Consider the following 25,766-nt stretch of genomic DNA (forward strand, 5'->3'; position numbering starts at 1 on the left):
CCCGTGCTCATACGGGCGCTGGGGGTCCCTGGACCCCTTTTTGATAACGTCATCAATTCATGCTCGTCCCTATTGGTGGTCTAAGTCCACATACCAAATTTGGACTTGGTGGCATGCTGCAAACTGAAGTTATAGCTGTTTGCTTCTTTGCCGTGCTCATCCCGTGCTGAAACCGCCGGACGGACGGACATACAAAAGTCAAAAGCCACGTATAGAGCGGTTGGCACCGCTAAAAAAGAGAAAAAAAACCCACATATACTGCTGCAATACTTTCCAGTGATATGCATTTACTATAAGGATCCATCTTCACAGTTGCTAGACAGTGGACTGGGGGAAACATGACATGTTACTTTTGTTTGGATCTCATACGTGTGCGTGTGTGTGTGTGTGTGTGTGTGTGTGTGTGTGTGTGTGTGTGTGTGTGTGTGTGTGTGTGTGTGTGTGTGTGTGTGAGAACATGTGACTTCCCCCTTAAATTCTAACTACAATCAAAATCACACACCCGTCAGTGGCTGAACTCTTTTTTTTGTCCCTCTGATGCATCTTTTTGAAGTGATTTCACTCGCCATGCCAGAAACCCACTCCCATCTACTGGACTGTAATACTGTTCCTAAAACACAAGAAGAAAAGAGGGGGGAAAAGTGTCATTTGGTTTTAATGAGCATGTGTAAATGTGCGTTAGACTGGTGTTTTATGTACTTACATAGCCCAAATTTCCCTGGGAATCGGCCAGGTATGGGAATAAGGCAGTCTTGAAGGACGCCTTGAAGGACTCGTCCTACAGTACACACACACACACACACACACACACACACACACACACACACACACACACACACACACACACACACACACACACACACACACACACACACACACACACACACACACACACACACGTATGAGATCCAAACAAAAGTATTGCTGTGCCGCTGCCTTCTGCAAAAAGGAGGATTTTGGCCTGCACCAAGTACAACCAAAATTGTGTATTGGGTGCATAATTTTTAGATGACAACATACCCATGTTCACTTGCCATGTGTGCAACCAATATCTTCACCATGTCGCGTCTTCTGGTATCCGTTAGGCTTTTTGTCCGAGCATACTCGGTAAGGATCCTCTCTCCGCCAGGTCTGTCCTTCAGAATTTTTTCAACCATCTAAGTGGAAGTAAAAGAAAAAGGGAGGGGAAACACAGGGATAGACAGTAATATTTTAAAGCACTGGTCCTACAGGCCACTACATTTGGTGGCCAAGTATATTTAAGGTGACAAAAATGTAAACCATGACCGCCCCCCCACCCAAAAAAAGCAAAGCTTACCTGAGCGAGACGAGTCAGGTCAGCTCTGTTTCTTGGAGCAGGACTGATGGTGTCATCCGAGTCCCCGTCATTGTCTGCACCAGAGCTGAGAAAGGAGCTGCTGCTGCTGGCAATGGAATTGCTTGCAGAGGGGCTCACTGAATCTAGCAATAATGTTGACATAACAAGTGTGATTAGCAAGAGAGGAATGTTTGTGGCAAGTGTAATGTAAAAAGCTCACATTAGATACGGAAGGATCCACACACCAACAAAGTTCTTCCTCAGACACTTTCTCTCTTTTGCTTACATTGGGCGTATAGAAACAAAGATCATTTCAAAGTACAAAAATATACCTGTGTGACATTTTAGGTTAGCCAGGACTGTATGGATGAGGCTATAAGGCTCCATGTTGATAAGCAACAGAACTCACCTTCAGGATTTGGGTCTTGGGGTGAACAAATCTCCAACACACCAAGGTCTGGTTTCTTTATAAAAAACTGAAACGCCTCCTCGTCAACTTCAGTGTTCAAGTCATCATAGACTTTTAAGTCTGAGGTACTAGGAATTTCAAATTTCTTGGCAACTGAAGACAAAACAAGATTGCACAAGCTTATTGATAAATCTGTTGTGCAATTGATTTAATTTGTATTAATGTGTCATAAAAATTGATTAAAATAGCCACAGAAAATTCAATCATATGAGGAAGATTGACAGCCCTACTGAAGACATTGAATCACTCTATCCTAAATAAAATGGATTGTGCCTTGTACTGTACACCCAGCATGTTGTTGCATTTGACAGTGGTTCTCAATTTTTCATGTCAAGGACCCCCCAAATTGACAATTAGCCCACAGCCCCCCATTTGAAAAGATATGCCAGGGACCCCCATAATAAGAAGACTTTTACGGCTCTAGCAGTGATTCTCAACCATTTTAATATCAAGGACCCCCATTTAATGGCATGTCTATCTCTGGGACCCCAATTTATATTGTAAAATCAATGGACCCCAATCATTTGTACACCATCAATGGCATAGGGCATGCTGTGGAACAATGTTTCACTCACCACACTCCAGAAATGATGTAAAAGACAGTGGTCCCTCAAAGCAGATGTATTTCTGGCGGTCAAGATGTTTCACACGTACAGCATGCATGCTTTGATGGAGAAAACATAATAATGTTACTAAGACGATATATAGGGTACAACAAAAAATCATGCAGTATGAGGAGTGTTACAATTAGAAACTATTACAAAAGCACTATCTACAGGCAGGCTATCTAGCAGTGGTGTAAAGTAACAAAGTACATTTACTTAAGTACTGTACTTAAGTACAATTTTGAGGTATTTGTACTTTACTTGAGTATTTCAAATATACTATTGTAATTACTTTTACTCCACTACATCTCAGAGGCAAATATTGTACTCCACTACAATTATTTTAAAGCCATTTTAGCCCTACTTTATATATATGCTACTTGAAAATAGCAGATCTACAAGCTCATGAGCTTGTAGATCTGCTATTTTTCAAACATTCTAGTACTTTAAGTATATTTTATGTTTGAAGTTTAAACACAGAAACACGAGGAGACAAAGAGATGTTGAGCTCTCTCAGATGCCTCACCTGTCTTTAGCGACTTCTTTCTTCTCCTTCTCCTTGTCCTCTTCCTTGCCCTTGTCTTTGTCCTGGTCAGTGATGATGTCCGACACCAGTTTGAGGGCACGTTCTGTGATGGACACAATCTTCTGGATAGCTTGGAGTTCATCCTCTGAGGGATAAATGGCTGCATAGTAAAAATCACACCCAGTGTGAAGTGGGCGGTGTGTGGTCATCACAACATGACTCACTACTCAAAAAGGATAAATTACTTTTTTTAAAGTCCATACTGCTATTCATAGGGCTGCACATGTGTCATGTGTTTCGCTAGCCAATCACAGTCCTGAATTTGCAAAGTCAGCCAATCACATTACAGTTAGTGGTGATGACACTAGCTGTAATGTGATTGGCTGATGTGAAAAAAGTATCGATTTGCATTAACAATGGAAGGGTTAGGGGGTACACAAATGTTTTGGTCGGTGTCCAAAACTCACTTATAGGGGGCGGCTACACCGCCCCAAAAAATCACACCCAGTGTGAAGTGGGAGGTGTGGTCATCACAGTGGTGGAAGCTCACTTAAAAAAAAACGTTATTTTTAAAGTGCATAGTCCTATTTATAGGTTATTAATTTCATCATGTGTCTCGCTAGCCATCACAGTGCTGAATAGAGCCAGCGGGGGTGTCCAGGGGCCACCCATTGTGGGTGGAAGGGGTGTACAATGGGTGGCCAATCACAGTGCAGGGTTTGGGGGGTACAATGGGTGGCCAATCACAGTTCAGCAAATGTCAATGTCCCAACCTCACATATAGGGACGGCTACACCGCCCAAAAATTCAGAAGACCCAGGACCTACCACAGGTCCCTGAGGCTGAGGGATGGGCATGCCAGGCCGGACCCCCAAGAGACCGGGCGGCCCAGGGGGCCCCTGAGGATAGCCTCCGTCGGGCATACGGCGTCTGTCATCCCAGTGGTGCTCTTCTTCCATGCGTCTCCAGTACATGTCCTCTTCATAACGCCTGGAAAGTGACCTGGGAGTTCAGCAGATTAGACATGGAGAATGTCCACTGATGAACCACTTAAACCCTATTTACTTAGTCGACTGGGATCACCCAGCGGTCTATACTTGGTTCCCTCCCGTTTTCCCCTCTACGTCAAATCTCCGTGGAAAATACATCTGCACTATTTTCGGCAGATGTTTTCCCCAGAATGGAGACGCAAGTTAAAAATACATAAAAACATCAGCTGGTCATCAAAGACCTCATCGTACCTCATTTCCATTCTCCAGCGCTCCTCTTCCTCTCTCCTCCTCCAGAACTCTTCTTTCTGCATCTGCTTCCTCATCTTCTCCTCCTGAATCTTACGGGCACGGATGCTAGGCTTCACCTCCACCTGAAGGTCAGGGTTCACCTTTTTCTAAAAGACCAGGTGAAGAGGAAATGTCAGGACAGATGACGGCATGATCAACTTATGACTTATTGTTTAACCATTCAAAATAGTTCAGTCTAGTGTCCTGGGTCGTGCAGATTACTCGCTTCGGTCTAAAAACCTGTCATGCTAAAAATAACGTTGTCCCAGCTAAAACATGACTTGAAGATCAGTTCTTATCAGCAAGCGACATCAGCCAAAGATAATACATTAGGCATAATAACACTTGTGCCTGCACCTATGAAAATGTACCAACCTTGTACTGCAGTCGATGCCTCCTTCCCTTCAGATGCATCTCCTTCGCGTTGGGATGGTTGAAACTGCATTCACACAGCTTGCAGTGGAAGCGGATGACTTTGCGTTCATCGTTGCGGACCTAAGGAGATGGGTAACACAAAATGTTCAATTCCCTCTATAGCAGTGGTTTTTAACTTGAACTCTTATAGGATCCAACAGCATGGCTCCAATGTGGAGCTAATTCTGTGTAGCGTGCATGCAAAGTTTAGCACTGATCGGTCCTGTGGTTTGTGACACACAGACCCTCTCATAGACAGGTAGGGTATGGCCGAGCAACGCCGTAAAAATACAATTGTACGGCAGACTCAGAGCCAGTCTTCATTTTAACTCTTTTATACTTGTGTTTGATGGAGTGCAATATAGAACGATTACATCCCCACATCCACAGCACTGGCCTTCCCCTCTGGTTCATGGCCAGTGGGGTTTTGTAAACAAAAAACAGCTGTCTCCCTATTTGGGCTGCTGCAGTTGTGCACACTTTTTTGCCTTACTAAAAAAAAGGACAATTTAACAATATAATTTATACTCACAAAAATAACTGATCTACAAGCTAACAATGTGTCGTGATGCGACGTGTTAGCATGTAGATCAGTTATTTTTGGCAAGCAACACCCAAGTGAACTGTCAGAATACCTCTTCAACGTAGTCGTGTCCAACAGGCTGCACGTCGTTCTGCAGTGCAGCTAGCGCCGCCGCAGACAGCCAATCAGAGACATCATTCTTGGTCTCTGGGGCAGCCATGGAGGGTGGCGTTGGCTTGGATATCTCCGCCGCCTTCATCTCATCCGCTTTCGCCGTGGTCTGCAGTTTGTTTCCTCCTGCAAGGGGTGAAGGGGGAGGTAGGGTTCTTTAGTCTCAGACCATTGCTATTGGGCACAAACCCTCTTCCAATATTTCATAAATTGCCTATTTAGTGGCGAAAATAGGCGATGCAAGGTGTTGTGAGTTTGCAGATGGCATTGGATGAAGTGAACAGCCAACAAATACGATAAAACCCGAAATTGTGTCTACTAATGACTTCATCCTTACTGCTCCAAAAGACCACAGCTAGAGAAGTTATTATTTGTAGCAGGGCCTTATTTTTCAATCAAAAGTTACCGTAAACTTACCATAGACATTAGTGAACACCCAACCTCTAATCGTAAATACACACAAAAAATGAATTGATTAACCGATAAGAATTTGCAAATCAAAATTTTGATCATGCAAAAACAAACAAAACATCACTATTAACCCACAATCCCATTCAAAGATTCTTAGTATTGGTTTACTTAAAACTGTGACATTCCATTTTACATTTTACTGAGGAGTCACTAGTCCACAGATGCTTTGACTAATGGACAGCATACAAATGCAATAAATCACAATAATTAAAAAAAAAAAAGGAAAACAATGACCGTTTCCATTTGCAAGGGCCAGGAGTGAACTTTTGGCCATTTGACTGCATGGTTAATCCATTAAGACCTGGAACTGTGTCATTTTTAGATTTGAGCTAAAAAGCATTATTTTACACTGTGGGCTATTCAAAAATAGCAGATATACAAGCTCATAGCGCGGCACAGAGTGCCGCGCTACGAGCTTGTAGATCTGCTACTTTTGAAAATTCGTGAAAATGTGTGCAAATCTTTGAATATATATATATTTAAAGCGAACATTTTTAACTCAAATCTTTGCTTCTGGGGGGGTCCCTGGAACAAAATATTTTGATGGTGGTCTGTGGCCAAATACACATCATTTTGGGGGTCCTTGACATGAAAAAGTTTGAGCACCACTGATATAGAAACATAGGTTTTTCAGAAAACTGTTGGGATTTAGGAGACATGTAGAATCGGCTTCAGGTCTCAATGGGTTAAACTAGGTTATACACTTGTTATTCTACAAGGCACAGAACTTCAAGAAATGTCAGGTTTGGAAATGCACGCCCGGTCGCCGTCCATCACTACACAAGTTGGCAGAGACTTATCCAGACATTGGCATGTAGCCTTTGAGTGCAAAGCACGCTCTGTGAAACCAGCTTCACTCTTTATTAGTGATGAGTGTTTGTGGAATAATCTATGATTATGATGAGGGTGGAGTGTTTATTGACATGTAACTACTTATATGGCCCTCTAGCGCCATCCCGTGGTAAATGACCGTTTGTTCAGAAATGATGGAGTGATGACGAACTTCCGGTTTAGCGTGATTTAATTATATACTTTCATTAAGATTTAGGTAGATTAGCGGCTTAATCCGCGCATAGAAAGTATTGTCCTAGTAGTGGGGTGATTTATGTATTTACTATCTAACTTTCTGAGGGTTTTTTAAGCTATTTGTTATGCCTGCCATCGTGACCAAGTGTACTGCGCATGCGTCAGCTTTCCTAGCACCGGGGTTTTGTGGTTAGTATCTCAGTAACAAAGAAGAGCCGCGGTGGGCAGATGGTATGTAAATTAAGCTCCGACCTTACACGACATAACTTATTTCTTGCATATATATATTATACCTTGTGAAGATGTATTTCATGTCGGTAATGATTGCTATGTTCTATGTTTTATCTGCAGGTTTATAACCTGCTAACTACCGTTGTAACGACCAGTATAGTGTTAGATATGTGTGTGAGAGTTTGTGTGTGAATGAAACAGAAATAAAACGCCATAAAAGACACTTGTTTGAGTTGTATCCACTGGCCACGGCTCTACCTACCTTTCCAAAGGGAGATCTACGATTACATAGGGTGTGATTGATTAGATATTTGGACAGTTATAAACCATCTTCGCCTCCGGAGGAGGAGAACGTGTGGAACAGACGGCGGGGAGAAAGCGGACGTGACGACCGGACCACTTTCACTCGACGCTGCACGGCGGAGAAGCCATCAAAGGGAAGTAAAATAGCGCTCATATTGACTACTAGTGGTAAAGAGGACCAAAAGGAGAAAGGCTGTAAGCTAAAAGACGTAAAGTGACTGTTTCTGTGGATGCTGCTGCTTACATGCTAAGTGCTAGTTCCTTGGATGTTTGCTAGAAGGCTACGCTACGGATGCTATGCTACGCTGCTACATGCTGAGTTCTATTGTTTCTTGGATGTTTTGCTAGAGAAGGCTACGCTACGGATGCTATGCTACGCTGCTACATGCTGAGTCCTATTGTTTCTTGGATGTTTTGCTAGAGAAGGCTACGCTACGGATGCTATGCTACGCTGCTACATGCTGAATTCTATTGTCTCTTGGATGTTTTGCTAGAAAGCTACGCTGTCTCTTGGATGTTTTGCTAGAAAGCTACGCTGAGGATGCTATGCTATACTGCTACATGCTAAGGAAGCCCTATTGTCTCTTGTTGAAGATACAACGGCTGCTGTTTTACGCTGCTACATGCTGAGTTCTATCGTCTCTTGGATGTTTTGCTAGAGAAGGCTACGCTAAGGATGCTATGCTATACCGCTACATGCTGAGGATGCTTTATCATGTTATTGTTGCTTGGATGTTTTGCTAGAAAGCTACGCTGAGGACGCTATGCTATATTGCTACATGCTAAGGAAGCCCTATTGTCTCTTGTTGAAGATACAACACACTGCTACGTGCTAAGGAGGCTGCAGCAGCGCTCTATTGGTTTTGCTGCTATTGACTTTGCTGCCATTGACTTTGCTGCTATTGACTTTGCTGCTATTGTTCTCTCTGCTGCGATCTGCTACCTAGTGAGCCGTAATCAAAGGGGACAATAAGACGGACCGCATTATGGCTGATGAGATTAAGAAGAAGCTAAATGGTGCAATAGCCGAATGTGGGGTATTAGCTGATCGGTTAGACGATGCAATGGCTCGTAAGCCAGCCGAGGAACTGGAGAGAGAGAGAAGAGCACTCCTGAATGAGGATGAGAGAGTCTTTATGTACCTGAATCAGTATACTACGGCCTTAACAGAGGATGATGCGAGTAGAAATGAAGCAGCGATTGCCGGCGCCAAGGCAAAGAGGAAGATCTGTAACGAAAGGTCCTTAGACACGGATCGGAGGGTCCGGGAGGCGCTATGGTCCCGTTTTGCAGCACCGCAGATGGACACCCTAAGGGGGGAGTTCGAGGATGCTTTGGGGAAAGTCAAGCTACTTAGCTTGCAGCCAGCTTCCAGGGATGATCGAGAGATAGAGAGAGATAGACTACATAGGAGACTAGATGACTATTACCAAGGAGTAATGGAATGGAGGAGCATTGTCCCTGAGAATCACGGAGCCGAGATTCGGAGAAGGCACAAGGACCAGAAGGAGCAAATAGAGGTGCTGATGGTAGACTGGGCTAGGGAGGTTAAGGAAGCTGCCGAGAAGGAGGAGTCAGTGGTGGTGGTAGATGAGGGACATAACGACCCGTCAAAGCATACTACGACCCCAGCCAGCCCGCAAGTGTATAGCCTTAAAGACCGGCCTGCTGTATCCAGTGACGTTATCATCCCTAAGCGCGGTTATGTGGGGCCACCCGCGTCCTCAACACCAGTAAGAGACGGTGGGACTCCGCGCTTGTCATTCCCAGCCTCAGGCATACCACCACATCTGCAGAGTGGCCGTACAGGACAGCACGGCGTCACTGAAGCTCCGCAGGCAGCGTTTGAATCCCACGGTTGGTCAGGCATGGCATCTGGAGGAGATGGCAGCGCCCAGTACTACAGGCCCAAAGTCAAGGTGAAGCCGATCAGTCTGCCTATGTTCTCCGGGGACAGAAGGACCTACTGGAACTGGCGGAACAATTGGGAGAAACTCCAGGGACATGCAGAACCCTCAGGGTTAGAAGTGTGCAAGAGGGCTCACCTACTTGACAGCCTGGAAGGGGCACTGAAGACAGAGCTTCGATTAGATACATGCAGAACGTCAATGGATATCTTTAGACTCCTGGATAACCGGTTTGGAAACAAGGGCACTACTGCTCAGGTGATCCTGGAGGAACTGGAGGAAATGCCTGCGGTGAAGGGCAACCAGCCTAGGAAGGCAATAACCTTAATCCAGACAGTGGAAAGGGCACTGTGCGATCTAGAAGACCTGGAAATGGTGGGGGCCATCAAAAATCCTTTGATGATCAATAGGATAGTAGGGAAACTTCCCGCGGAGGTCAAGAGGAAATGGATTTCCCATGAGCAGGACGCCATGAATGGTGTCAACCAAGGGAATCATTTCGACAAGCTCTTAACGTTTCTGAAAAAGGAGGAGGGGATCCTCGAAAGGCTAGCAGAGATGGATCTTGGAACCACCTATGTTAATGAGAAGACGGCCCAGCGGGAGAAACCGAGAGAGAGGAGGCAGGAAAAGCAGTCATTCACCAAGACAGCAGTGAGTGAGATCAAGAGGGAGTCCCAGCGAGAACCGTGCACTATGTGTGGAGATGAAAAACATGGAGGACGACTCTACGCCTGCCCAGCCTTCAAGAAGGCTAACCTGTCAGTTAAGAATGTCCAGGTAAAGAAGACAAAGGCGTGTCCCAGATGCCTGAGCGTTCACGGGGCTGACAGAGCATGTAAACAGGGTTTTCCCTGCCGAAAGGAAGGGTGTGCTGGGGAGGACGCTCCTGCAGACCATCATTACCTCCTCTGCCCCAGCTCAGAAGGAAGGGGGGCGTCAACCAGAAGGGAGACCAGGGTCGAAAAGAAGAGAGGGCCTCGTGGCCTGACAGAGGAACAGGAAGCCGTCACAGCCAGACTTGCAACTAAGTTGAGTCCGAGAGAGATGGAGGATCTTAAGAAAGCCTTCACTAACAAGGCAACCTCAAAAGTATGCTCTAAGTACAGTCTGGTGGAGAAGGAGCTACCGGTCCTCATGATGCTTGTGGATGTCACAACAAGAGGAGGAGACTATATTGGAGCCCTGATTGACCTCGCCTCCGACACCAACTATATCACGCACCAAGCCGCTAAAAGACTCGGACTGACTGGTGAACCAATCACACTGGTGGTTTCTGGAGTCGGGAAGATGGAGGTAAGGGTCGACACAAGGAGATATCTTGTGGCAATCAAAGTATGGACCCCAAGAGGAACCCTAAGATCCCACGAGATGATCTGCTACGGTTTAGATGACATCGCCAAAGTGGATCGAGTGGTGGAATCAGAAGAACTGGAGCAGTTCTTCCCAAGGGTCAGGCCAGGAGAATTGGCCCGTCCCGAGAAGATTGAACTTCTCATCAGCACTCGCGAAGGCCGACTAGCACCGCAAAGACTGCATAGAATCGGTGATCTAGTGCTGTGGGATGGCCCCCTGGGCAAGACCGTGAGTGGTGTGCATCCGGACCTCTTTGAAGAGGTGGAGGTGACAACACGCCATTCATTAACACACTTTGCTCGTTCCATGAGGACGGCAGCCATTAGGGTGGAGGAACACCTTTTCAATGTCCCAAAGCCTGTGGGCAATGTGGAAAAGGAACACCTTTCCAATGTACCAAAGCCTGTGGGCAATGTGGAAAAGGAACACCTTTTAAACGTCTCAAGGCCTGTGGGTAATGTGAAAAGGGCAACTACCGCTGCAAGCGCTACCGATGCCATAAGTTGGTTGAAGATGGACAGCATTGGAGCAGCATGTGACCCTGCATGCGGGGGCTGTCGTTGCGGGAAATGCTCTCCGGGAGGAAAGGAGATGACGCTGGTTGAAGAAAGGGAGATGGAGCGTATAAAAGCAGGCTTGACCTTCAAAGAAAGGGATGAGCACAGTGGAGAGCCCCACTGGGATGCAAAGTACCCCTGGAAGGAGGATCCGGCATCACTCCCCAACAACCGCAAAGTAGTGGAAGCAACGTTCCTACGAACAGAGAGGCGCCTTGAAAAAGATCCCAAGTGGAAAGAAGCCTACTCCAGGCAGATCCACGAAATGATTGAAAGAGGAGCAGCGGTGAAGTTGACAAAGTCCATGATGGAAGAGTGGCCGGGAGCAGTGTGGTGGGTGAGTCATCTGACAGCACCCAATCCCCATTCAGTTACCACGCCAGTGCGTATCGTCTGGGACAGCAGCCAAGAATACAGGGGAGTGAGCCTGAACAACATCCTGCTGAAGGGTCCAGACGTGCTAAACCCCATTCGGGCAGTATTACTCAGATTCCGGGAGGGAGAGTTTGCTGCTATCGGCGACATCAAAAAGATGTACAATTCAGTTTGGCTGGAAGAGCAAGAAGTCCATCTTCACCGATTCCTGTGGAGAGACTCACCACAGGACACGATTGAAGACTATGCCGTTGTAAGGGTGAACATGGGAGATAAGCCAGCCGGATGCATAGCGCAAGTGGCTATGAGGGAGACTGCCAATCTTCCTCAGTTCTCCCACCTTGTGGATGAAAGAAGTGTCATTCAGGAGAACAGCTACGTGGATGACATCTTTGCATCAAATAATGACCCCAGCAGACTTGAAGAGATCCTGGAGGGGGTTGAAGCTATACTGAAGACAGGAGGCTTCCACCTCAAGCCCTGGGTCCGGTCTGGGCAAAGTGGGAGGATTGATGCTACAGAATCCAAACCTGAAACACTGATTCTTCCTAACCAGCTCAAAGAAGAAGACAACAAGGCATTGGGAGTTGGTTACCTTGTCCGTGATGACAAGCTCTTTGTCATGGTATCCATCAACTTCTCTAGGAGAAAGGGGAAGATGAGGACTGGAGAAGACCTGAGCGAAGAGGAAGTTGTGGAGATGACGCCAAGCCCATTGTCACGTCGGGTGCTGCTAAGCCAAGTTGCTGGACTGTACGACCCTCTAGGTCTCGCAACACCAATGAAGCAAAAGGGAGTGATTCTCGTGAGGAGAGCATTCCAGGAGGCCGGAAACCTGACAAGAGACACCTGGGATGAACCACTGTCTGATGACCTCCGTGAAAAAGCAGTAGAGCTATTCAAGGAGTATACAAGACTGAGCAGCATCACGTTTCACAGGAGCATCACGCCCTCCGGCTGGAGGGGGAAGCCCTGGGGTATCACGTTTTCGGATGGAAGCTGTGAGTCCTATGGAGCTGTACTGTACCTAAGGTGGAGGACAGCCGATGGTGTAGTCACCCGACTGATAGAATCAAAGGCAAAACTAGCCCCTCTTGACCAGAAGGGTGACGCGGTCAAGGCCGAAATCTGTGGAGCTGTGTTCGCCTCTCGTCTAAAGGGCTACGTGCTGAAGCATGGAAGATTGGAAGTGGAGAGATGGTTCCATTTTGTAGACAGCCAGACGGTGCTAGGTGCCATCCAAAGAGAAAGCTACGGGTTCCAGACGTTCTTTGCTAATCGAGTTGGGGAGATCCAGAAGGCTGGCCCCGTAGAAGACTGGTGGTGGATACCTGGAACACTAAACGTTGCTGACTTAGTGACAAGGAGCGGCTGCACCCCTGAACTGCTCACAGAGAGCTCTGTATGGCAAAATGGTCCTGACTTCCTGGCCGATCCTGAAGAAGAATGGCCCATGAAATCCGCCTCCGAAGTAGTGGCTGCTGCTAGAGACATCGTGAGCAAGCTCCAAAGAAAGTCCTTCTCAGCTGTAACTACGAGAGCACAGGCCAAGCTGATGACACCCCCTGACAGTCATGAGAAGAAAAAGACGGACGACGGGGCGCCACAAAAGTCTTCAGACGCGACAGCCCTTCCCTCAGAAGAGAGCAAAGTTCCCCAAAAGCTCTGGGGCGCTGCGCTTGTGGACCAAGTCGACCCAAGAAGATACAGCACGCTGACCAAGCTCTGTAATGTAATCGGCTTCGTCAGAAGAGCAGTGAAGTTCTGGTTATCACGGAAGAAGAGAACCTGCACACCAGTAAAGTGGGAGGCCTTGACAGTGACTGAACGTCAAGCTGCTTTCGAAGAACTAAGCCTGGCAGCTCAGAAAGGAGTGAAGTTTCCTGAAACTACACTAAACAGGCTTGTAGTCCGTGAGGAGAAAACTTCTAAACTGTTACTGTGCCACGGCCGAGTCCAAACTATGACTGAAGGACGGCCCGGAGTGCCCTTGATTCCCTACGGGGAGTGGGTTAGCATCCTTCTGGCTGAAGAAGCCCACCGGGCCAACCATGAGGGAGTAGCTGGTACCCTTCTACGAATAAGGGAAAAGGCGTGGATTGTGCAAGGACCAAGAGTTGCTCGAAAAGTAATCGACTCCTGCATTCACTGCCGGAAAAACAGGGCAAAAATGTGCCAGCAAGTTATGAGCGACCTCCCGCCGGAGCGCACAACGCCAGCTGCACCTTTTGAATACACAACGTTGGATCTCTTCGGCCCTTACACCATCAGAGATGCAGTGAAGAAAAGGACTAGCAAGAAAGCCTGGGGCATTGTCTACTGCTGCATGGCATCAAGAGCGGTGCATGCTGACGTCGTAGAAGACCTATCAACAGAAGGTTTCCTGAAAGCATTTCAACGCTTCACTGCCCTGAGAGGCCATCCGAAGAAGCTCTGGTCTGACCAGGGAACCAACTTTGTTGGAGCTAAGCCAGTATTGGAAGAACTTTACAAGTTCCTGGCAAGTGTCGACAAGGAAAAAGTCCAAAAGAGAGCTGCCGAGACTGGCACAGATTGGACGTGGGTATTCCACCCAGCCGACTCGCCACACCGAAATGGCGCTGCAGAAGCAGCAGTTCATGTAATGAAAAGAGCGATGAGCAGCGTGGGAGAAGAAGGAAACATGACGGCACTGGAGTTCCAGACCCTTCTATACCTGGCCGCTAACCTGTCTAATGAGAGGCCTATCGGCGCTTTGACCCAGCTGCAAGACGGGAGCGTTGAGGTCATCTCCCCCAACTCCCTCCTGCTGGGGCGCGCAGGGCCCAGTGGCGACCCCGGAGGGTTCGATTCCACTGTCTACCCATTCGTCCGTCTGAGAGCAATCCAGATCGAGGTGGACAAGTTCTGGAAACGGTGGAGCCAGCTAGCGGGTCCAGGACTCTTCATCCGGAAGAAGTGGCACACCCCTGCCAGGGACGTCACCGTCGGAGACCTGGTATGGCTCGCTGACCAGAACGCACTCAGAGGCCGTTTCAGACTGGGTCGAGTCGTGGAGGCGTTTCCTGATGAGAAAGGTGTCGTCCGAGACGTGAAGGTGAGAACCTGCCACAGCCTTCCTGCCGGCACCAGCCCTTCCAAGAGTGACCAGCCCGTCGCAAGTTGCCCGTCCACCATCCTCCACAGGGACGTTAGGAGGCTGGTGGTTCTTCTACCAGTAGAAGAGCAGTAAAAGAAGAAAAGATTCCCCACTGCCATCCTCCCTGGAGGTTGGCGGTGTGTTTCGGTAAGGCCAGTTCCGTGCCGGTGCAACTTGGTACAACTGTGACTGGACATGACCGAGGTCTAAGCCCACCTCTGTGCGGGCTTGTACTTCTGTATGTTTAGTTGGCAGTTGTGCTTTGTTGCATCTGCTAGGGCTGCGCTTAAAGGATTGTATGCTGCATCAAGGACCACGAGAAGGATCTCACCATTTTTGTAACGTATTTTTCACCTTTTACAGACAATATTTCGCGTATTTTGCGTTTTTTACAGACACTGTTTGCGCCTTTTACGAACAATATTGACGGCCTAGTGCCCATTATTTTTCCCTTGGAGAAATGTTTCAAATGCATGGACTAAGGGAGTTATGGGTGGTGGTCCTCTTGGGTCTTAAAGCCATAGGACCAAGTGGGAGGTGTGGAATAATCTATGATTATGATGAGGGTGGAGTGTTTATTGACATGTAACTACTTATATGGCCCTCTAGCGCCATCCCGTGGTAAATGACCGTTTGTTCAGAAATGATGGAGTGATGACGAACTTCCGGTTTAGCGTGATTTAATTATATACTTTCATTAAGATTTAGGTAGATTAGCGGCTTAATCCGCGCATAGAAAGTATTGTCCTAGTAGTGGGGTGATTTATGTATTTACTATCTAACTTTCTGAGGGTTTTTTAAGCTATTTGTTATGCCTGCCATCGTGACCAAGTGTACTGCGCATGCGTCAGCTTTCCTAGCACCGGGGTTTTGTGGTTAGTATCTCAGTAACAAAGAAGAGCCGCGGTGGGCAGATGGTATGTAAATTAAGCTCCGACCTTACACGACATAACTTATTTCTTGCATATATATATTATACCTTGTGAAGATGTATTTCATGTCGGTAATGATTGCTATGTTCTATGTTTTATCTGCAGGTTTATAACCTGCTAACTACCGTTGTAACGACCAGTATAGTGTTAGATATGTGTGTGAGAGTTTGTGTGTGAATGAAACAGAAATAAAACGCCATAAAAGACACTTGTTTGAGTTGTATCCACTGGCCACGGCTCTACCTACCTTTCCAAAGGGAGATCTACGATTACATAGGGTGTGATTGATTAGATATTTGGACAGTGTTTGAACCACTTTCAACCTGGTGTCCCTATTTTGGGCACGTCATTATAGGAGCAAATTGTCAAAAAAAAAAACGTTTTATCATTTTTAAAGTGAAAATGGAAGTCGTTTTCTTTATTCATTGTGTGATAAGTACATATAGGGGTTCAATGACTTAAACCCTATATACTTAGATGGGTGTGCAAGGGGTCTGTAATTGGCCCCCGTCCTTTTCTATCACTCATCAATCTCTGCCGATCTACAAGCTCACACAATGCCTCGTGACGTGTAGTGAGACGATTTTTTGTTTTCACTGAATGTTTGCCTATTACGACAAGCCCCGAATAGGGACGCTAGGATTCATGTGGTTGAACTGGTTAAATGCAGAGCTATACTAATCAAACAGGAATACAGCAAAAACACAGTACAGAGCATAATGGCAACAAGGTGAAGAATGAAGTCATTGTCAAATACCGCCAGGAGACGTCAAAATTCAAAGGGGACCTACTGACCTACAGAGTCGATCTTGGGGGCGGAGGCCTTCTTGACGGGGGCGGTGGAGTTGGCAGACGACAGACTGTTGCCGAGCCTCCCCCCCCCCCCCCCCCGCCACCGCTCACTATGTCGACCGGCTTCAGGTAGGAGGAGTTGTGGGTGGGAGGCAGAAGCATTGGAGGAGGAGGTGCCCATGGACAGGGACAAAGAGGTGGTGCTGGAGCTGCCCAGGCCAGAGGAGGGGGTCTTACTGGGGGCGGCCGTGGTGGAGGAGGAGGGTCTGGGTGACCACGCTGGGCTCCGTGGAAGGGATGGGTTTCCCCAGCTTGGTGTGAAGCTTCACCACCTGGGGAACGGAGCAGAGCAACACGTTTGAGGGTTTGTTGTAAAAAGCAGCTGTTCAAACCCTTTTCTAAATCAGTGGTTCTCAAACTTTTTCATGCCAAGGACCCCCAAATCGACATTTATTAGCCCGCGGACCCCCATTTCAAAAGATATACCAGGGACCCCCATAAGAGAAGATTTTTTACGGCTCTAGCAGTGATTCTCAACCATTTTAACTTCAAGGACCCCCAGTTTGACATGCATTAGGGCTACGGACCCCCATTTAATGGCATTTCTATCACTTGGACCGCAATTTATATTGTAAAATCTATGTCAATTTAACTCTGAGAGTGTACAAATGGAACCAAATGGACCGTCCATTTGGTTCCATTTGTACACTCTCAGAGTTACAGACCCATAAGGGTCCATTTGGTGCCTAATCTATCATTTAGCTGGGGACCCCCTGGAACTCCCTCAAGGACCCCTGGGGGTCCCCGGACCCCACTTTGAGAACCAATGTTCTAAATGACATTGTGTATTGTAACGACATGTATGTTTACGACACTGCATTTTGTTAACTAACACCACTAAACTAAAAGCCTATCCATCCATCCAACATATCACTGTTTATTTGCCATCCTAGGCAGCATGATAGCAAGCCATGTTCAGCCATTGCTTGAGCATCATGCAAATTGCTGTGTGGCTTTGATTGATTGAATTCTTTATCAGCAGTTTGCAAAAAGTACAGAGGCACAGTAAGGCCTACACAATAATGCTAAAAGGATAACACAAAAATCCCTGAGGGCTTGTTTCCATTGTGGTCCTGCGTATTCAATTCATAAAGGCCGAGTTCTGTAGGTGGACACATGTTTTTTTTTTCTAAAATGAAATTATAGCTATTCAATAAAGGCTTTACCTTCAAGAAGGATTGCCCCTTTTCTTTTCAGTTGAAATTTAAAAAAATAAATTGTACATCATGCTGAATATCAGTATTGTGGTAAGATCTAAAAACACTGCAGCATGATTTAATACCACAACACAGTCACAGACAAACGTTGGTAATCATTCCAGCGTGCGTCAGTACGGCCAATGCTCTCATATCATAAATCTCATATTTGGGAACACACATGTTGACATCTTTGCTTTAATTGCCAAAACACGTCAAAGCTAAAGTTCCCCTTATGACTTATGAAGCTGTAAAAGGATTGGCTTATGTCTTTATTAAACCAGATATGCAAACATGTTCTGTTTTTTTTTGTCCTTCCAAACACCTGAACCAAGCATAGAACTTGCGTAGCGGTCATATATGCATACATCTGTGCCAAATATACACAGTATAGAGACAAGTACACAACATCCAGTAAGCCTGCCTGTATGTGGGCGTGTGTATATTGAATGAGGGTTAATATCTTTTGTGACCGTTTACAATCCATTATGTTCCTAAATAATGTGTTTATCGGTGTCAGCCAGGGGTCTATAATGGGCCCCCTCCTTTTTTACCCCTTTACAAATACAATCTCACAGTGCGACACGTTGAAAGATTGTAGATTAATGTAGTTAACCACATTAATCCTGGCTTACCCATTTTGGGCATGCCATTATAGGCAAAGGTTTAAAGACTTAAAAAACATGTTTATCAAAGTTCTCAAATTTTGAAAAATCGTCAATGTATAAAACTTCATAAGACAAGCTGTGAGCTTATATCCCAAAGTGCAAATTAGTGCTTACGTGGTTAAGCCTAATTAGTGGTGCACGATAAATATCGGCCCGATAATTATCGGTCCGATATCAGGAATTATGACGTCATCCCGATACAACCGATAACACTAATTATCTCCGATAATAGCTCCGATAATATATAATATTTGTCAGCTGTGATCTGCAAGGACTCTCTCGGTTAGACACCGTTGAGTGGAGAAGTATAACTCTCATAACTCTCGGTTAGACACCGTTGTACTGGAGAAGTCTAACTCGGTTAGACACCGTTGTGAGTGAGACTCTCTCGCAGCAGCAGCACAGCCCTAGCCTGGCGCAATTTTTTTTTGCACTCTCCAGTGAGAGAGAGAGAGAGAGGAGAGCTGGTTGAGACCTGGTCTCAAACGTGTTAAAACGCACTGTCTGGAATAATAACTGATCATCATACATACAGGTCTACTACTAACCTGTGGCTGTGTTGCTGTTGTCAGCTTAAATTGACCAGCCAAAGTAACATTTTAGAGTGTTCTCCAACTTGCTTGGAGATCAGACTGATGTGGTGGATTCGATAAAAGCATGTTGCCAATCAGCTGTGTAACATTAGCAGGTTAACGATGGCTCGTTGAGGCTGTGCATTTGACCCTGATTTGACCACACAGGCAATCAAAAGCCCTAATTAATGGCAGCTGTAAGTAACCGGTTGTCTGTCGTCTGTGTCTTGTGTATGTTTAATAGCCAACTGAATGTTTTCTGTAGACTAGAGCAGGGGTCTTCAACGTTTTCAGGCCAAGGACCCCCTAGCTGAGAGAGATGAAGCAGGGACCCCCTACTCTATATTGTATAAAATTGTGTTTCAGATTAAAGTTTTTTTTTTACTTAGTCTGCTAATTTTTTCCCTCTACACTACACCTATACCTCTTTGCCAAAAATAGCCGATCTACAAGCTTGTAGATCTGCTATTTTCGGCTAATGTTGGCCTCAGAAAAGGAATTCTAGGGTTCAAGTTAATGTAAAAAAAAAGGAAATCATATAACACAAAGATTTGGCGGACCCCCTATAGTAGCTCTGAGGACCCCCTAGGGGTCCCGGACCCCCTGTTGAAGACCCCTGGCCTAGAGCTATCAAGTAATTCCCTGAAGAGGGTAGACCCTCTCCCTCATGCTAAACTTAAAGTGACTTCTAAGGTTACTTCTCCTCAAAAAGACAACTTTATTTTCCTTTCTCAATGACAAGCATATTATTATTGCATTTTGGCTATGTGCAATAACTGCAAGCCAATGTTCATAGGCATTGTCAGTATTTGTCTTCATTATTTCTTGAATTCCTATTTCTTTAGTTGACAATAATTCAACTGTAAGCCAGTGTTTTGAGTCTTTTGTTGCTACACAATCAATAGTAAAGAAATTCTACTTTCATAAATAATACAAAATAAAATAATAATAATGATTAAAAGGTTCTATGATTAAATGTATTCTATTGTTGAAAGCTATGTTAAATCCACCTTTGCCCACAACTAGTATTTCTTACCATAAGGTGTGTTAATACTACAGATTCATATACATTTGAAAACATTTTTTTTTATTTTTTAATATATGTATATATATTTGTATTATCGGTTATCGGTATCGGTATCGGTCTTGAGAAGCAGGAAGTTATCGATATCGGTATCGGTTTCAAAAAAACAATATCGTGCATCCCTAAGCCTAATCCATAGGTAAAATGGTGTCGCTGGTCAAAAAGAGCTGATCTATGCGAGCAAGTGACACATGATGGTAATACATGGTAGCATAAAATAAATACATTACCTTCTGATGCTTGGCCCCACGGATATGAGCGGCGTAAGCGTCGGCTCCGGTGCAGGAGAGGTCACAGCTCACAGCGGAGCTGGTTCTGGACGCCGCGGGCAGAGCTGCTGGTTCCTCCACTGCTGCTGCTGCTACTGCTGCTCTGAGACACCTTGAGAGCCGCTTCCTTCTTCTTGTGCTTCTGGCGCTCCAGGTGCTCCTTGTATGTCTGGTTGGAGAGGAAGGGGGTTACTATTCCTTCATTTGAGACACCATTTGCTTCAAATGTAGGACGTATAATGCAAGCCAAGCATGGCGTTTAAGCATAAAATCTAATCATGTATTAAGTCGGACAAACCTGCAAAGTTTGTTAAACTAATTTGATCGGTGTAAATGTAGAATTGATATACAGCTTTTCAAGGTACTCAAACAAGCTTGTAGATCAGGTTTGTTTTTGGTCTATAACAACATGCCCAAAATAGGGAGGCGAGGTTCAAAGTGATCCCCACCAGTCTTTAGGCTTCAAAGACCAAGGACTACAGAGACAAGTGTGAGTGTGCTCACCTGCGGGCCTGCACAGCTGATCTTACACACGTCACAGTAGTGGATCTGAGGGGGTTTAGGTAAGGTAAGGTAGTTTAGTAGACCTTGTATTGTGGGTTAGGGTTTAGGTAAGGTAAGGTTAGGTAGTTTAGTAGACCTTGTATTGTGTGTTAGGGTTTAGGTAAGGTAAGGTTAGGTAGTTTAGTAGACCTTGTATTGTGGGTTAGGGTTTAGGTAAGGTTAGGTTAGGCAGTTTAGTAGAGCTTGTATTGTGGGTTAGGGTTTAGGTAAGGTTAGGTTAGGTAGTTTAATAGACCTTGTATTGTGGGTTAGGGTTTAGGTAAGGTAAGGTTAGGTAGTTTAGTAGACCTTGTATTGTGGGTTAGGGTTTAGGTAAGGTAAGGTTAGGTAGTTTAGTAGACCTTGTATTGCGGGTTAGGGTTTAGGTAAGGTTAGGTTAGGTAGTTTAGTAGACATTGTATTGTGGGTTAGGGTTTAGGTAAGGTAAGGTTAGGTAGTTTAGTAGACCTTGTATTGTGGGTTAGGGTTTAGGTAAGGTAAGGTTAGGTAGTTTAGTAGACCTTGTATTGTGGGTTAGGGTTTAGGTAAGGTAAGGTTAGGTAGTTTAGTAGACATTGTATTGCGGGTTAGGGTTTAGGTAAGGTAAGGTTAGGTAGTTTAGTAGACCTTGTATTGTGGGTTAGGGTTTAGGTAAGGTAAGGTTAGGTAGTTTAGTAGACCTTGTATTGTGGGTTAGGGTTTAGGTAAGGTAAGGTTAGGTAGTTTAGTAGACCTTGTATTGTGGGTTAGGGTTTAGGTAAGGTTAGGTTAGGTAGTTTAGTAGACCTTGTATTGTGGGTTAGGGTTTAGGTAAGGTAAGGTTAGGTAGTTTAGTAGACCTTGTATTGTGGGTTAGGGTTTAGGTAAGGTAAGGTTAGGTAGTTTAGTAGACCTTGTAATGTGGGTTAGGGTTTAGGTAAGGTTAGGTTAGGTAGTTTAGTAGACCTTGTATTGTGGGTTAGGGTTTAGGTAAGGTAAGGTTAGGTAGTTTAGTAGACCTTGTATTGTGGGTTAGGGTTTAGGTAAGGTTAGGTTAGGTAGTTTAGTAGACCTTGTATTGTGGGTTAGGGTTTAGGTAAGGTAAGGTTAGGTAGTTTAGTAGACCTTGTATTGTGGGTTAGGGTTTAGGTAAGGTAAGGTTAGGTAGTTTAGTAGACATTGTATTGTGGGTTAGGGTTTAGGTAAGGTAAGGTTAGGTAGTTTAGTAGACCTTGTATTGTGGGTTAGGGTTTAGGTAAGGTTAGGTTAGGTTAGGTAGTTTAGTAGACTTTGTATTGTGGGTTAGGGTTTAGGTAAGGTAAGGTTAGGTAGTTTAGTAGACCTTGTATTGTGGGTTAGGGTTTAGGTAAGGTTAGGTTAGGTAGTTTAGCAGACCTTGTATTGTGGGTTAGGGTTTAGGTAAGGTTAGGTTAGGTAGTTTAGTAGACCTTGTATTGTGGGTTAGGGTTTAGGTAAGGTTAGGTTAGGTAGTTTAGTAGACCTTGTATTGTGGGTTAGGGTTTAGGTAAGGTAAGGTTAGGTAGTTTAGTAGACCTTGTATTGTGGGTTAGGGTTTAGGTAAGGTAAGGTTAGGTAGTTTAGTAGACCTTGTATTGTGGGTTAGGGTTTAGGTAAGGTTAGGTTAGGTAGTTTAGTAGACCTTGTATTGTGGGTTAGGGTTTAGGTAAGGTAAGGTTAGGTAGTTTAGTAGACCTTGTATTGTGGGTTAGGGTTTAGGTAAGGTAAGGTTAGGTAGTTTAGTAGACCTTGTATTGTGGGTTAGGGTTTAGGTAAGGTTAGGTTAGGTAGTTTAGTAGACCTTGTATTGTGGGTTAGGGTTTAGGTAAGGTAAGGTTAGGTAGTTTAGTAGACCTTGTATTGTGGGTTAGGGTTTAGGTAAGGTAAGGTTAGGTAGTTTAGTAGACCTTGTATTGTGGGTTAGGGTTTAGGTAAGGTAAGGTTAGGTAGTTTAGTAGACCTTGTATTGTGGGTTAGGGTTTAGGTAAGGTAAGGTTAGGTAGTTTAGTAGACCTTGTATTGTGGGTTAGGGTTTAGGTAAGGTTAGGTTAGGTAGTTTAGTAGACCTTGTATTGTGGGTTAAGGTTTAGGTAAGGTTAGGTCGTTTAGTAGACCTTGTATTGTGGGTTAGGGTTTAGGTAAGGTTAGGTTAGGTAGTTTAGTAGACCTTGTATTGTGGGTTAGGGTTTAGGTAAGGTTAGGTTAGGTAGTTTAGTAGACCTTGTATTGTGGGTTAGGGTTTAGGTAAGGTTAGGTTAGGTAGTTTAGTAGACCTTGTATTGTGGGTTAGGGTTTAGGTAAGGTAAGGTTAGGTAGTTTAGTAGACCTTGTATTGTGGGTTAGGGTTTAGGTAAGGTTAGGTTAGGTAGTTTAGTAGACCTTGTATTGTGGGTTAGGGTTTAGGTAAGGTAAGGTTAGGTAGTTTAGTAGACCTTGTATTGTGGGTTAGGGTTTAGGTAAGGTAAGGTTAGGTAGTTTAGTAGACCTTGTATTGTGGGTTAGGGTTTAGGTAAGGTTAGGTTAGGTAGTTTAGTAGACCTTGTATTGTGGGTTAGGGTTAGGGTTTAGGTAAGGTAAGGTTAGGTAGTTTAGTAGACCTTGTATTATGGGTTAGGGTTAGGGTTTAGGTAAGGTTAGGTTAGGTAGTTTAGTAGACCTTGTATTGTGGGTTAGGGTTTAGGTAAGGTAAGGTTAGGTAGTTTAGTAGACCTTGTATTGTGGGTTAGGGTTTAGGTAAGGTAAGGTTAGGTAGTTTAGTAGACCTTGTATTGTGGGTTAGGGTTTAGGTTAGGTTAGGTAGTTTAGTAGACCTTGTATTGTGGGTTAGGGTTTAGGTAAGGTAAGGTTAGGTAGTTTAGTAGACCTTGTATTGTGGGTTAGGGTTTAGGTAAGGTTAGGTTAGGTGGTTTAGTAGACCTTGTATTGTGGGTTAGGGTTTAGGTAAGGTTAGGTTAGGTAGTTTAGTAGACCTTGTATTGTGGGTTAGGGTTTAGGTAAGGTAAGGTTAGGTAGTTTAGTAGACCTTGTATTGTGGGTTAGGGTTTAGGTAAGGTTAGGTTAGGTAGTTTAGTAGACCTTGTATTGTGGGTTAGGGTTTAGGTAAGGTTAGGTTAGGTAGTTTAGTAGACCTTGTATTGTGGGTTAGGGTTTAGGTAAGGTAAGGTTAGGTAGTTTAGTAGACCTTGTATTGTGGGTTAGGGTTTAGGTAAGGTAAGGTTAGGTAGTTTAGTAGACCTTGTATTGTGGGTTAGGGTTTAGGTAGGTTAGGTAGTTTAGTAGACCTTGTATTGTGGGTTAGGGTTTAGGTAAGGTTAGGTTAGGTAGTTTAGTAGACCTTGTATTGTGGGTTAGGGTTAGGGTTTAGGTTAGGTTAGGTAGTTTAGTAGACCTTGTATTGTGGGTTAGGGTTAGGGTTTAGGTAAGGTAGTTTAGTAGACCTTGTATTGTGGGTTAGGGTTAGGGTTTAGGTAAGGTTAGGTTGGGTAGTTAAGTAGACCTTGTATTGTGGGTTAGGGTTTAGGTAAGGTAAGGTTAGGTAGTTTAGTAGACCTTGTATTGTGGGTTAGGGTTTAGGTAAGGTTAGGTTAGGTAGTTTAGTAGAGCTTGTATTGTGGGTTAGGGTTTAGGTAAGGTAAGGTTAGGTAGTTTAGTAGACCTTGTATTGTGGGTTAGGGTTTAGGTAAAGTAAGGTTAGGTAGTTTAGTAGAACTTGTATTGTGGGTTAGGGTTTAGGTAAGGTAAGGTTAGGTAGTTTAGTAGACCTTGTATTGTGGGTTAGGGTTTAGGTAAGGTAAGGTTAGGTAGTTTAGTAGACCTTGTATTGTGGGTTAGGGTTTAGGTAAGGTAAGGTTAGGTAGTTTAGTAGACCTTGTATTGTGGGTTAGGGTTTAGGTAAGGTAAGGTTAGGTAGTTTAGTAGACCTTGTATTGTGGGTTAGGGTTTAGGTAAGGTTAGGTTAGGTAGTTTAGTAGACCTTGTATTGTGGGTTAAGGTTTAGGTAAGGTTAGGTCGTTTAGTAGACCTTGTATTGTGGGTTAGGGTTTAGGTAAGGTTAGGTTAGGTAGTTTAGTAGACCTTGTATTGTGGGTTAGGGTTTAGGTAAGGTAAGGTTAGGTAGTTTAGTAGACCTTGTATTGTGGGTTAGGGTTTAGGTAAGGTTAGGTTAGGTAGTTTAGTAGACCTTGTATTGTGGGTTAGGGTTTAGGTAAGGTAAGGTTAGGTAGTTTAGTAGACCTTGTATTGTGGGTTAGGGTTTAGGTAAGGTAAGGTTAGGTAGTTTAGTAGACCTTGTATTGTGGGTTAGGGTTTAGGTAAGGTTAGGTTAGGTAGTTTAGTAGACCTTGTATTGTGGGTTAGGGTTTAGGTAAGGTAAGGTTAGGTAGTTTAGTAGACCTTGTATTGTGGGTTAGGGTTTAGGTAAGGTTAGGTTAGGTAGTTTAGTAGACCTTGTATTATGGGTTAGGGTTAGGGTTTAGGTAAGGTTAGGTTAGGTAGTTTAGTAGACCTTGTATTGTGGGTTAGGGTTTAGGTAAGGTTAGGTTAGGTAGTTTAGTAGACCTTGTATTGTGGGTTAGGGTTTAGGTAAGGTAAGGTTAGGTAGTTTAGTAGACCTTGTATTGTGGGTTAGGGTTTAGGTAAGGTAAGGTTAGGTAGTTTAGTAGACCTTGTATTGTGGGTTAGGGTTTAGGTAAGGTTAGGTTAGGTAGTTTAGTAGACCTTGTATTGTGGGTTAGGGTTTAGGTAAGGTTAGGTTAGGTAGTTTAGTAGACCTTGTATTGTGGGTTAGGGTTTAGGTAAGGTAAGGTTAGGTAGTTTAGTAGACCTTGTATTGTGGGTTAGGGTTTAGGTAAGGTAAGGTTAGGTAGTTTAGTAGACCTTGTATTGTGGGTTAGGGTTTAGGTAAGGTTAGGTTAGGTAGTTTAGTAGACCTTGTATTGTGGGTTAGGGTTAGGGTTTAGGTTAGGTTAGGTAGTTTAGTAGACCTTGTATTGTGGGTTAGGGTT

General features: G+C 44.7%; 1 pseudogene across 1 annotated transcript in view; it reads right to left on the minus strand.

Annotated features, from left to right (window-relative positions):
- Positions 1-588: 588 nt before the first annotated feature.
- Positions 589-25,766, minus strand: part of LOC311038689 (zinc finger RNA-binding protein-like) — a 39,641-nt pseudogene continuing 14,463 nt past the window's right edge. Inside the window, exons 4-14 of the transcript in view lie at positions 20,185-20,392; positions 16,378-16,706; positions 5,248-5,432; positions 4,574-4,693; positions 4,160-4,305; positions 3,697-3,908; positions 2,919-3,078; positions 1,728-1,855; positions 1,319-1,461; positions 1,021-1,157; positions 589-610 (exon numbers count right to left, since the gene is read on the minus strand). The product of the transcript in view is annotated as a zinc finger RNA-binding protein-like (transcript). The remainder of the gene's footprint in view (positions 611-1,020; positions 1,158-1,318; positions 1,462-1,727; positions 1,856-2,918; positions 3,079-3,696; positions 3,909-4,159; positions 4,306-4,573; positions 4,694-5,247; positions 5,433-16,377; positions 16,707-20,184; positions 20,393-25,766) is intronic.

The sequence above is a fragment of the Gymnoscopelus microlampas genome (assembly GCF_963454915.1).
Source record: "Gymnoscopelus microlampas genome assembly, chromosome: 22".
NCBI classification, from domain to species: Eukaryota; Metazoa; Chordata; class Actinopteri; order Myctophiformes; family Myctophidae; genus Gymnoscopelus; species Gymnoscopelus microlampas.